The sequence below is a fragment of the Abramis brama genome (assembly GCF_963993115.1).
Source record: "Abramis brama genome assembly, chromosome: 16".
Taxonomy (NCBI): domain Eukaryota; kingdom Metazoa; phylum Chordata; class Actinopteri; order Cypriniformes; family Leuciscidae; genus Abramis; species Abramis brama.
In genome coordinates this window covers 23648516-23663312 of record NC_139978.1, presented here as the reverse complement: position 1 = coordinate 23663312, position 14797 = coordinate 23648516, and positions in this window count along the sequence as shown.

The following is a 14797-nucleotide window of genomic DNA, read 5'->3' as shown; positions in this document are numbered from 1 at the left end:
AGTACAAATAAATCATTGTAATTGGATTTACAGAATGAAACAACCTTGTGAAACAAGGCCAGTAAAATTAATAGACTAATTGAGATTTGTGACATAGACATGTAGAATTTCAGACAGGAAAAAATAAATTAAAAATCCTTTGGCTACGTTTGATATCCCAAAATCTGTGAAACATTTCAAAGGCCGTAGTTTAACAGAAAACAGCAAATGTATTTATAGAAAACAGCGAGATGGTGACACCGCCAGATAAAACATATTCATACTAACAAGATGATATAAAGTAGGGTTAATGCATCACTAATATAATAAAAAAAAAATATCAAAACGTGGATCCAGTTGCATCTTTATTAAACATTACAGAAAATTTTCAATCTTTGATATAAAGTGTATCAATGTGATCAACTCACTTCTTTCTACTTCTATCATCGCAAAAGCACAGCACTTCAATTTTACTCAAAGCAACCACTTTCAAATCAATATATATTAAGAGAATGTCACTTAGTTCTTGCATCTTTTTTTTTTTTTTTTTTTTTTTTGTAGAGGGTTTGCTGTAGACTATAGGGTTATTAAAATTAAAGTCTGCTGCATCCATTAGTTTTTTCTGCTCGATCTGTGGTCCTTAAAAATCCAACTTCTCCAACCCAGCAGAAAAGTTAGTGTTTTAATACAAATTTTGTCCTTTTAAGTTTCAAGTGACTTTAAACTCAGAAGTTTGAGGAATAAGACTGTCCACCAAATTAATCCAAGCTAATAAGAAAGAAAGAAAGAAAGAAAGAAAGAAAGAAAGAAAGAAAGAAAGAAAGAAAGAAAGAAAGAAAGAAAGAAAGAAAAATCACCTTCCACGTGGAGTTGCATCAGTTTGGACATCCAGAGATCGAAGAAATTCAAAACTGTTGATATTGACGTGGCAGCTCAAATCTCTGCAATAGATCTCTAAACATAGACCACTTAAAGGGCTTGCTTTCCAGGATGTCTAACCGTTTTTTTGGGGGTTTTTTTGGTTATCAAAGCCGCATGGAGCCAACCTGACGGACAAGTGTGTAAACATCAAGTCCATTTGCTTCGATCAGCCCATATAAGAACCGTTTCATTCGACGATGAATTCACCAAGCTAACATACTTTGGGAATAGGCTACGGAAGAGATCATATCACTTCCTCTGACAAGTTGTTTTGTTGCACTGCAAACTGCATAGTCTTTTAAAATGTACAATTTTTATTATATATTGATTCACTTGTATGTCACTGACGTCGTATTCTTTTTCAAAACTAAACATAGGCCTACACCTTATTTTCTGTTATTTTGTTGCATAACCTTCTGTTAGGCTATATATATATATCTCACTTGAAAGGTTATTGCGGTTTGTGTATAAAAAAGTACATGTCCTAATTTGTAATCGGCAGAGAGAGAGTAAATATATTTGTTACAAATAAGGAGAACAGAAAAAAAAATAATAATTTGAGGGAAGCCTTGAGCAAACAGCCCACATTTAGCCGTGCACAGACGAGATGAAGATGAAAAAGAGAGAGAGTAAAAACGCCGTCTTTCATTATAGTGATCATAAAAGGCATCAGGAGCCCCGTTAATTACCGAGCAGAAGTTAATCAAAAGGACATGACCGGCCTGCCGCTCGTGGTTGCAGGGGCATGTTTGTAACCCAATTAATAAAGAACATGACTTAGATTATGTTGTGGGAGCTCTGGAAATGGGTGAAAACTGGAGACCCTCTGAGTAGAATGACCACCATCCTATCTATGAAATGATACAGCCATGTACAGCGAACATGATTAAATACACGCGTGCGGGAGAGTTTAATACGGGACTGCAGAAAGTTGGAGGAACAGAGATAATGCATTCTAAAAACAATACAACTCATGCGTGTAATTATTTAAACATAAATTATACATATTGGGGAGTCTGGGGCAGGTTGTCACAAGAGCGTCATAGGGTTTGGAGTCGAAACTTTTTAAATAATAATTATTAAATAATTATTATACTCTTCAGACTAATTCCAATAGTGTAATTTTTATAAAATTGGTAAACAACAAGTGAACACAAAATACCTTATACTGGCATAAATTCAGGACACACACAAAAAAACATAAATGTCTGATTGGGTGTCACATTTTTATATATTATATAATATAATTTAAACAGGTGTGACAATATGCCCCATGATTGTGGCATGTTGTCAAAAAAGGTCAACTTTTGTTCATTTAACTGCATATTTTTTTTCCCTTTGGGCAATAATAGTGTAATGTTAAATATATATGTTAAAGCCCAGACTTTAAAGATTGTGCCTAGAATTTTGACTTTTAAAAATAAACCTAATCTAAGAAATATTCACTGAAGTAAAAGTGTGACAATTAGCCCCAAACTCCACTTTATATGTCTTTGTTAATGTGAATACTGTACTGTGTATGCAGTGCACCCTGAACACTTCTCTTGTGTGTGATCCAGTAGCCTCAGCCAGGTTTTGTGATTCTGGCACAGGGTTAAATGGCTATAGAGAACATTTCACTCTAGCCGGAGGTGATGGCGTGTTCTTGAAATAAAAAAAATACCCAGTACAGAAAATGTACTCCAGAAGACACATTTCAACTCTGAGTTGGCTGGATGGCCTCAGCAACCAGTGCTCTTAACTTTGGTGTTGACAGAGTTGGCGTGCACACAACCACAGCCATATCATTTGTATCTGCAGGAAAGCATGCTAACAGCTGATGCTCTCCTCTACTTCAATAGCTTGCTGATAGCATTCAAATCACAACTGGCAATAGAGAAAAAAAAACAAATGCCCCCCCCCCCCCCCCCCCATCAATATGTAGACATGTAATTCTTGCATACAAATGAGTCTCCTCTTGAAATGAATATGATTTTTGTGTCCAATAAAGATAACTGACTGAATCCTGAAAAAAAAGTTAGATCACAAAAGGCAAAGATATGAACGACACTATTCCATTCTAAAGGTTTTCCCATAGAAAAAATGAGGTTAACAGCATCCGTCCTTCATTAAAAGACCCTGATAACCTAAACTCCAGCCACCAAAACTCTGCAGGTTATAGATCAGGAGGAAACACCAATTTCTGGCCGTGCTGTAAATCTCCAGCAGCTCTTTGGGTTTCTGGTAAGTCATCAAACGGCTGACCCTCGCTCCTCCGCTTGCTGTGGCTTTGTGGCCACTCTTGTTTCCTGAACCTGGGGCAGCTGAACCTGTCCCTGGCATGACCCCACACAGGAAATCAGTCCAGTCTGTGGCCCACGCTCTCTCTTTCCCCCTTTCTCCCTCTTTCTTCTTCATCCAGTTCAGAGCAGAGAGTTGGATGTGACCCTTCTGAGACCTTCAATTCACACAATGCTGGACCTACAGTACTACGCCAATTAGTTTTTTATCTGTTATGAGAAAGAATCCAAATAACAGTTTTTCAGTGTTGCTGCACTCCATGAACCATATACGCCATTGTAAATGATGGATAGTTGGAGAGATTTGGTGCATTCTGCAGTTTGAAGGGTTGGTTTACAGAGATTAGGATTTCAACAATACCGTGCAGCATTAGTTGTGTTTAAACAGGGAAACCTCTGTGCTGTTAACAATCTGATTCACACACTCTGATCATGTGTGGATGGTCTTTATCATTTCAGCAGCCTACAGGTTTGCATGGGAATATGTGGAGGGGAAGGGGCAGTAATTCAATTATGTGCCCTGCATGCAGAGAGATGATCCCATATAAAGAGGATGGATTTTCCTCTGAGGGCTCTTTCTCTCTCTTCCACTCCCTCTGTCCAGCAGTTTGATGGCCAGCTGAAGCCGAAGCTCTGATTGACAGCTGCCGACCCCCAGGTCATAACACATGACAGAGGGAGTCTGGGAAGCGGGAGTTTGTTTCAGAAAAGCACTCAAGAAGGGCCAGTCTGTATGTGTGTGCAGGGGATATTGGGTAAGAACAGACTGACTGTCCCCTCAACAACCCCATATTTCACTGCCGCTCTCCATAAGAGTACTGAGAGATGCCGAGGTGATGTGAATGCAATGAATTCAAATTTGAACATTTATTCTAAAAAATTAAGAAAAAAAGTGGTCCCCCCCCCCTCCCCCCTCAGGGGTGCCTTCTGAATTTCCTCCGAGAGCCACGCTGTCAGGGTTGTGCATAATTCAGAATTGAAGAATTGACTCCTGTTCAAATTCATGAATTAACCATGCTCCACAAGAAGTTGAACTGGAATTTGAATTGGGATAAAAGGAAGAGGAATTTACTGAATAGCAAAATCATAGAAAATTAATTTAAAAAAATAATAATAATTTAAAAAGCATTCTCAATTCATTTCTGAATGGTACACATCCCATATCTATCAGTCAAAAAAAAACTATATTGCATGTACAGCATAAAAGTTGTGCTCACTTAGCAGGCCTGAATGCTCATCATGCTCTTATCATTCTTGTATGTAAAGCTGAGTGACTCTAATCAAAAGATCCTCATTTTCTTCCTCTCTGACTGCAGGAATCCGTAAACAGGCTCCTCGTCTGGGTAACCATCTGGGTATCAGTTGACCTGGCTGCTGTGGACGCACGCCACAGCTAAAAAATAAATAATCCCTAAATGTGTTTATACTGAAAGGGGGGGGGGGAGCTGGTGGCGGAGAGTCTCTGTGACCTGTGGCTCTGATTCAATTAAAGGTGCTCACACAATGACTATGAAGAAGGTTCTGAAGCTCAGATGCTCAGCCATGGGATTTTCATTAGCTGCAGCCTGAGGCATGGACTCTCTTCTCAGATATGGATAAATCCGGAGAGTTGGCTAAGCATCCTATTTTACCTCTCCTCTATTCCATGCAGGACCTCTGTTCTAAGAAGTCAAAACATTCCTTGAGCACCATGTCCCTCTAAATATAATTGTTCTGGTATGCAATTTGGACTGCACCCTGCCCTAAATCCATAAAGTCCTGTCAAACATGTTATTGTAGGTTTCTCCTAATGTCTTTTTTTTTAGTAATTGAGAGAGTTTAAGCAAGGTATGTTTGTCCCTTGGCTTATCAAGTAGGAAGTCCTAGTTACTTTTTTGAAGGATGCATTAACCTACATTTTTTTCTCCACATATCACCAATTTCCAAAGGTCACGTCATGCCCATTTTGCGCCAAGTCGCCGTTGCTCTAAAATAAAATAAAGTAAAAATAAAGTACAAAGAAAATAATTATTCTTTGATCTTGTCAAAAATAACACAATAAACAAAGACAATTCACAGTATTGTGCCATTCGTGACATCATTCATTCCTTCCTCCTGAATTTTGGTTTTCTTAAATAAAATAGACCTTTCTTTTCGACACAAGCATTGTGGCTGTTTCATGAGTCATGCGCACGGGATAGAAAGAGCCCTTTTAAACTGTCACCGAGAAACGAATGAGTGGTCATGTCGCTTCAAAGCTTGTAGTTAAATCCATGCCAACTTTCTGTCTGTTCCTCTGGAAGTCACCAGCGAGTCACAAAACGGCCAATAATAGATTCAAGTCTACTGTTCGTGAATTAACAATCAACTTCACTGTCATTTCTAACAGCCTATAGCTAAATCCGACCAGAATATTTTGAAAGCATAATATGAGAAATATCGAGGCCTAGACTATAGGCTATACACACATATATTTAAATGCTTCTCTACAGAAGGAATGGTGGAACGATTTAGGGGTAGCCTACTCCAAAGAAAAATATGTTTAAATTCTGTACGTAAAAAAATATGACATAGCTAGAGTAGGCTATGAATTCGTTCTGTAGTCCTATAGCGTTCATTTGTCAAATGATTTGAAATATTCGCTCTTTTTTATAAGGATCTAAATATGCTAGTTCTTGCCAACTGCCCAAAGTCCGTTTCCAGTTTTTTATTTTCATTTTTTATTCGCTATAGGCTACAGAGAGATCATAAATAGTTATAGGCTATACGCGCTTTATGACCGTGGTAAAATTGTGTAAGGATTATGTTAAATTTAAAAGAAATTGGGAGCTAGGCTACAAAAAATTGTCAAATAAGCCTAGTGCAAAAATATGGTAGCCTATAAAATTTTCCCAAATAAATAAATAAACAACCAAATAAATAAATAGCCTAAAGCGAAATGACAAACATTTTGTAGTCTAAACGTTTCTGGGGTCACCCTTTCCATCCATTCTTATCGCCACCATAAAACGGAGAATTGTTTTTTTGATTGCTATAGCTTTTAATGTTATTGCTTTTTATTGCTATTAATGTTAACATTAATAGGCTATTATTCGGTTTTTATTATTATTATTATAAAAAAGCATGTAAACGAATCCCAAACAACAGTTTGAATTGACTGCACATTTGGAAAAGGTTATCATTACTTTGCCATTTATATTTTACATTAGTTAGGCAACATATTTCAGTTGGTCTCGTCGTGAATCTTTTGGAGTAAATTCGACTTAAACAAACGCCCAACTTTAAAAAAACAAATAAAAAAAAACTTTTAGCGCCCTCCGATGTTCTCTAAACGCCCCCGTTGAGAAACTCTGGACTATATAGTCGACAATAAAGGACTGATTGGATGAGAGTGGAGGAGCAACAGCTGTCTGTCTAAAGCCACCATTCACGGGGAATGAAGGCGAGTCCACTGCAGTTAAAAATTGTGTTATGGTTTTAGGTTGTTTAAAATCGAATATAAACTTTGATTGAATGTATATTATTTTTATTTGGTCTTTATTTTTATGTCAGGCTATTTTATTTTCATAGCATATTATTGTGTGCACTGGTTGTTTAGTTGGTTACAAAGGTTTTAAATTACAAATTATACATCATTTAATGTAAAAGGAAAACTCATAACTGAGATACTGAGGTACATTTAAAAAAAACACATAGGTCCACCCAGTCCTTTTCACTTCAAAATAAAAACAATATTTTCCCCCTGAAATTCTAAATGAATTAGGCTACCCTTCTGTAGGCTACTTACAAATCTCCCATTAACAAATAAACATATTAAAATAAAAAAGTAAACATAATATAATACACACATCACTATTCAATGATACAATTAGGCTACATTTCAGGATACCATGAATAATTTTTTTCCTCCTCTTTTAACGTATAGGCTAATTATTCTCACAACTCTTAGAGTCTATCTTCATTAAAATTTGAAATATTTCAAATTAAATTACTTTTTTAATTTAATTTTTTAATTTTTTTTTAAATTGAGTAATAATAAAGTAGGCTAATAGGCCTAGTAGCCTAGCCTACATGTTTTAGAAAAAAGAAAAAAAACAATTTTAAAGTGAAGTAGCCTAATGTAGGCTATGTTCATTAATAAATAAGAACTATCATTATGTCCTTTTGCTTAAAAGGAGAAATACACCTTTGTTAATTCTTTGTATGAAGAATTATCTCTCCCGTAGCCTAACCGTTTATCTGTATGTTGTTGGGGGGGAATCAGCCATACGATTTCTTTCATTCTTATTTTCGTGGCCTTTTTCCTCATTATACTGACTCTGGTTCAGGTGAAATGTAGATAGACTAGCAGTTCAGTAAATGATAGCCATTCAATATATGCGTTGGGATGAGGTGCTATGGCCAAGATGAAAAAAAGTAGAGGAACATTTTACTCCAGGGGGCGCTCATTGCGGGTTTCTTCAAACGCTAAGTAGCGCGTAAGAAAAACAAATTAAATGGATCTTTCCACTTGCTTTCACACTAGGCTAGGGCGCCAATAGTCAATATTAGTAATATAATTGAGAATAAAAAATAAAATAAAAACTTAATTCCAGAAAAAAAATAGCAGTTACAGCAGCAATCATTCTCCCCTCCGCCATGTTTAAAGTTTGTGGCACGCCCATCTAGGGAACGTGGGTATCAAAGTTATCCCCGTAGATATGACTTGAGTGTTCATGTCCAATTTTTAACTAGGAAACTTGTATTTACGATAATTCTGATAGCATGTGAAGGCAGCATTACAATCAATCACATTATAGGCCTACTTTGAGAAGCAATATAGTGCAATATAGTTCAACAGTCACATTAGATTGACAATGAATATCTGTAAGGAATACAGGCATCAAATTAATGCCACATTTCAAATTGCATAGGTTTTTGCAACCTTGAACAGTGCAAGAAGGAGGATAATGACCTAAATTTGGCCCATGGCCTTCGGTTGTGGGACCAGTCTGAATGCCAGACTGCGGCAGCTGTACAAGCGTAACTGCACAGGAACAGCTCGGGTCATCTTCACGTGCCCCGGAGCTCATCCTGATGGCCCGAGGCACTGGACATGCGCTCTGACCCCTCACAGAACCACCCAGATGCTGGGCATAATGCAACCTTTCATATGCGTTGCTGTCTGTCTTCTGCTTGAGTATCAAATTCTTACATCCGCAGGACTGAAGTTGATTCTTTCACAAAGGACACACAGACACTCACAATAACACAGGGACTTGTGTACATACAGGCTCACACACAAAATAGACCCCGCACATATACAGACTCTCCCACTGCTCATGGCTACACTGGCACTCAAGTAGGCCTACACAGAGGAAAAGGGGAAAGAGAACATTTTATTATCAAAGCTCTTCCGACAGCAATACAGCCATGAAGATTTCAGCACTCAAATACAACTATTCTCACTTTCAAAAGAGACTGAGTAAATGAGAAACCACATCACACAACCTAACAGGCACATTACTACTACTTCATGTGAATTCAATCCTCTCTCTATAAGACAGCGACTGACCTTGAATTAGAAACTTGTGGAATCAAAACCTAAACTGTTTGGAAATACTCTGCACCTAAAGCAATGAGAAGCAGATGACGATCAAAACCAACATCAGATTAATGTTCCATTTGCTGAATGTCTTTCACATAAGGACAAAGGAATAGAAGGGAGAGAGAAAGAGATATTTTTAACCATTCAGAACAAAGACACTTAAGTACATTTGTCATCCCATTTAGCAAATAATATAAAGATGCAATTAAGAAAAAAATGTCTCTTACTTTAGTAATAAAATGAAAATCAATAGCGAATTTGTCATTTTTATCCTCAGGTTAGGCATATTCCCGTGTTTCTAAATCAGCCCACTCAAAACACCAACCAAAATGATGATTTATGTTTCAAAAATACAGATTTAAAATGAGCATTGTCAGCTTAAAACGACAGTCAAATGTACACTAACAACAAACACGCAGCTATGTTGAAAAACAAAATCTTATACAGGTGCACACACACACACACACACCTATATATTGATAATGGCACTGCTGCACAACTGTGCCCTGGAGACTTACATCCCTGAAGCAGTGCAGAAAATCTAATTTATTGAAGCGCAGCAGCAGCTGGATTTGCACTTCCGAGAGAGGGATTCCGTTACAGCCAGCGGAACTTAAACTGGGATCTGGGAGTTCTGGACTGCTGAGGGAGAGGGAGAGTGAGGAGGTTTAGCCTTTGGGCGAAGTCTACAGAGCACCAGTTCACCCACTGCCCTGCACACCGTGAAGTCCCCAGTGTAGCATTTTGAGAAAGATCCAAATCATTTTGTATTATTTTGTTGTTGTTGTTGAACTGCATGCATGGTCCACCAGACCAGCCCCAAATCAGCATTAACCAGCAGATTTAAACTGTTTTGTTAGTTATGTTTTCTTATCACAATCTATTTTTTTAATGTGTTTTAGAATACAATTGTTAAAGTCCCCCTGTGGTGAAAATGTAGGCTACAAATTCATAAGTCAACACCATTGCTGAGGAGTTTCTCATTAAAACTGCAGTGAACCAAAGACAGTCTCAAGAACGCGATTTAAAATTTGCTGGTGTTTAAGACGTCAAAAACCACCTTGTAACCAATCATGTTAATCTGTGATGGTCATCAAGTGGATCTCTGAGCTGGTGTGAGTGAGTGGAGGCGGGGCTAATTTGTTACATTCAATCTATTTTAAGGCATGAAGAATTTTTTTCGGTAACACTTTAGAATAATGGTCCGTCATTAATAAGTAACTATGCAGGAAGTAATGAAGGACTTATGAGTAGTTCTACATTAACACCTTAGCTTCTACTATTAACTAATATGGAAACAATATTAACTAATCAGTAAGTAATATCGAATTTAGGACTAAGATAGTTCCTTATTAAGTAATCAATAGTTACTTAATGAGACTGGCATCATTAAGAACTGATAAGTAATTATGACAACTTATAAAGAATTACTAATTAATTACTAATCACAACATTATCGTGTCTGAGACGTTAGCAGTTATATTTTTTTACCTTCAACGTGGTCATAAAATTCATCACTACTTACTCAAGTGTTACCTAGTCACTCTTCAAGGACTACTTGTGATCTGGACCATTATTTTAAAGTGAAAAAGATGTTTTTCACTTTAAAATAATGGTCCAGATCACTAGTAGTTCCTGCATAGTGACTAGGTAACACTTGAGTAAATAGTGATGTATTTTATGACTATTGTCATAGTAAAAATGATGACTGATTACGTCTCAGACACACAATAATATTCTTTATAATTTGTCAGTTAGTTAATAGTTATTAATGAAGCTAATCTCATTAAGTAATTATTGATTACCTAATAGGGAATAATCTCCTAAATGTTATATTACTTACTGATTAGTTAAGCTTGTTTCTTTATTAGTTAATAGTAGTAGCTGAAGTGTTAATGTAGAACTACTCATTAGTCCTTCATTACTTCCTGCATAGTTACTTATTAATGATGGACCATTATTATAAAGTGTTACCTTTTTTTCAAGGAAAAAACGTTTAAATATGTAATTTTGGTGATCAAAGAGTTTTAAGGGATAAAATTATTGACTACAGAGGGACTTTAATTTATTCCAATAAATCGTCATGTATGTAGCCTACTGTCTCTAATTGATATGAACAGATCAGTTTTTGGTTATTTCGAATTGGACATAACTGAAAAAAATGACTCCATGGTAGTCAGTTGTGCACTCAGTAACAGCCCTGAACGATTCACTGACTGGCTGAATGGATTCAAAGTGCTCAGAAGTGAGTTTGAGACTGACTCTGAGAAACTGACTGCAGAAATCGAGTCTGATTCCAGAATGGATCCTAAACTAATGTCTTATTGGAAGATGAGTGTGTGTGACAGAGATATGCCAACCCAGCAAACACATTTAGGCTATGTTGTGGCAACGTCTGTGGCATGTTGCATTTCTACTATGGCAACGTCGCTGTCTACATGCTCGCAACATTGTAACAACGTAGAATTGTAAGACGCGACAGGGCTGTCGAAATTTAAAAGGCTGATTCGCGCTTCAGGGCAGTGACGAGTACATAATGTTGTCCAGGCAGTGGTTGTCCAGACACCCTAGGCCAGTGGTTCTCAACTCCAGTCCTCGGGACCCGTTGCTCTGCACATTTTGTATGTCTCTCTTATCTGACACACTCAGTTCAGTTCATGGAGTCTCTCTTAACGAGCTGATGATCTGATTCAGGTGTGTTAAATAAGGGAGACATACAAAATGTGCAGAGCAGTGGGTCCCGAGGACTGGAGTTGAGAACCACTGCCCTAGGCACAACCTTAAGCAATGGCCCTGAACGGTGGTTCAATATCAACATTGTGACAACGCTGTAACAACATTCACCACACAACGTAGTTATAGCAACGTTTTGGCCATGTTAGAAGGTTGGGTAGGCTACGTTGTGCCAACGTTCTGTGTTTGCTGGGTACCTACCTAGCATGTGATTAAAGAGACTGTGTTGTGAAGCAGCATCACTACAAAATGCATAGCCTACTTTTATTGTTAAACTGTTAAAATCACAAACAAAAGAAATATGTAATTCACTGTCCATGAAGACATAACTTAATTCCCTAAATTGTTTGTTTGTAACTTGTAGCCTACAACATTTTGCACAAAAAGATATTGTAGACTAAACAATAAAGCTAACATTGGGCTGTCTGCTTTTCAGATATTAAAAACATTCACAAACAAAGCAGTTATTCTGGTTAACTACATAAAGTGGACTGGCTTACCAGAGCATAGGCCTGCTTTTTAAATCTATTCTCTTTCTAACAGTACGGAATACGGATGTCAATTTCTAGTGTCTCGCACCTGTGAGCTTTAGAACTCTAAGTTAAGTAAAAAGAAGTAGCCTAATATATTTATATACTGTATATATTTGAAATAAAATGCGTCTGGAGACCCTGTGTTCTTTGCCATAAACTGTTAAACAACTGATTAGCTTTTCTGGGGTAACGAGCTGTCTGTTCTTTTGAATACTCGACTCCCCGGAACCTTTGCAATCGACTCGATTCTCAACAGGTCGCAATTAAAGAATGGCGCACACTCTAGCAATAATACATTTTGATACACTCCAAATTTGGTCAATTGCAACTTTTAAATCATTGTGCACATTTTGTTTTCGCATTTCCAACCATTTGTATTCGTAATCTGCATGTGTCATCCAGTTCAATTACTGACTCTTCCATCTCCAGCAGTCTGAAGATAGGCCTAGGCTTCTTCTTGCTTCAACCATCCTACCGGTGGCGATCTCAATTCTGATACGGTGAATATAATGAGTGATTACATCAGCTATACACATGTTACTGTAGGTTCCATGAGTAATGAAAATGTTAAGAGAAAATTATTTTGAGAAGTTACACACATGCTCAGAATCAGACATATGTATATGGAAAGGTAGTCTTTGGGTGTTGTACTCACTGGACGCCATATTGAATTTTATGTGGATGAAAACAAATGATGGATAGACTTAAGATAGACTTAATGGAACATTAATCTGATGTTGATTTTGTGCCATTCTTTACAATGGCACATTCTGTATAAAGGTCCTAGATCGCTTAATTTTCACAACTCACAACTTTCAAAACTGTTTTATGGAGTCTTTGTCTGCTAAAAGTTTTTTTTAATTTTTTTTATACGGGTTGTCAGCTGCACAGTTGGCATGTTGTAAACAACAGTATACCTTGAATGCACTGTCTGTTGGCCTATTTCCTGGCAAAATAAAAAAATATGGCGCTACCCTGACTATATGGTCTAGAGTCCTGGCTGTGACCCCTTTATGGCCAAGCACCCCCCAGACCGAAGGCCTCTGTCTCCAAACGCAGTATCAGGTCTGCAGGACAGCTGTCCTTCTCTCCTTCTCATCTCCCTTCGCCTCAACCCTCTCTCCCTAGTGCTTTCAAAAGCTCCCTGTGTCACCAGACTGATTAAAACAAACACTGCTCATATTTTGGTATCTAATCCAATTGTGCTCTTTTTCTTCAAACTGAGCCTGCAGCGCGTGGGGTATTGGGTGTCTGGGACCCCCGTGAGCCCCCCTCTTCTGTGGCAGGGCTTCAATTTCAAACACTCCAGGACATCACATAGGGGGAGCCAAGCGTAAATAAAGACTTACAGCGGCTTATTTGAAACGTCCAGGTATGAGTGGAATTATTAAGCTTCTTTTCCTGTGTAACTTTATTTGACTTCGATGGCTTAAAATAGTGACCCGCTTTTGTAGCGAGCTTGTGTTCGGAGTATTTGTAGCCATCGGCTGGTATGGGGATAAAAGGTTATGGTTATGTGGCCGGTTGCTATGGGGGTGGATTGCGAGACTCGTCCCATGTTTATTGTTTTATTAAAAGGGGCATGTTGAGCTTGTGGGGTCAGGACTTTTCCTGATATCCTGACTTAAAGAAGTAGACTTGTGTATGCAAAGGCCTGAGCAAAAGGTCCAGTTGCAGTCATAATTACAGATATACAAGACTCAACATGTAGTTGCTTAGTTTACCATCTGTAGTAAAATCTTGCAATCAAAAAAAAAATCAGCTTGAGCTCACAAACTCTCCACTTGGCCCCGGTTCTTGTTCAAATGAGTCTTCCTCCACATGATCTGACCCTCAAATGTTGCCAGGTTATGACAAGAGCATTCTAGCATTCGACCCCCCTCCCTTCGCCAAAAGATAAACACATGGAGATTTAAGCTGTAACCAGAGCCGTTCAGAGAATTCATTCAAGGGTCAGCAGCACACACAGTGCTTCCAGATAACAGCCTCATCTCAAATATGTTGCCTGAGTTGCTCCTTTAGATTAATTATTAGTGCATCGCTCCATATTTGACTGTATTGAGTCCGGGGTAGGTGATCATATTTAAGAGTATCGGGTACAGTAAGTTGACATAAATAACTTTAATTACAATATGTATAATGGATACTTGCAGTGTTGCAACTGTATTTGTGAGATCAGCTACATCAACTTCGATTAAAATAGAAATTGACAGTATAGTTTGTTAAACACAAGTCAGGACTTTGGTAATGAACCTTTCAGCAGAAATCAAGCATGACGTTTTTAGCACCATCTAGTGGATGAAATACTGCTATCTCATTATGAGTGATGTAATTTCCTGTATTGTGTGGACACTGTCAAACTTTTCACGGAAGCAGCCACACCATCAAGTTCTCCTCTGAAATGCTTGAATTGTGTATATTTATTTAGGCACCATTACATTTTATTGTTACCTGTTCTCTTTCAGTGAGCCTATTTTTTCTTGTAAGAATAGGGTGGAAAGTCTTTAAAGGCACACTATGCAAGATTTGTACCTTAATATAACAGCTTTGAAATCATTTTGATGGTAAACGAAGGGGGGGGGGGGATTGAAACGGGGGGGGGGCATTGCAGGTTTGAGAGGTGGCGCCCGACAAATCTCGCGAGAATCACGACTTGCTTTATGGCAATAAGAGTCAAGGAAAAGAAAACGACGGCTCTGCGTGAGTGGTATTTACGACAGTAACGTTAAATACAAGTACTCCACAGCGACTCTAGGGGTCGCTGTTTGAGAAAAACGGAAACTGCA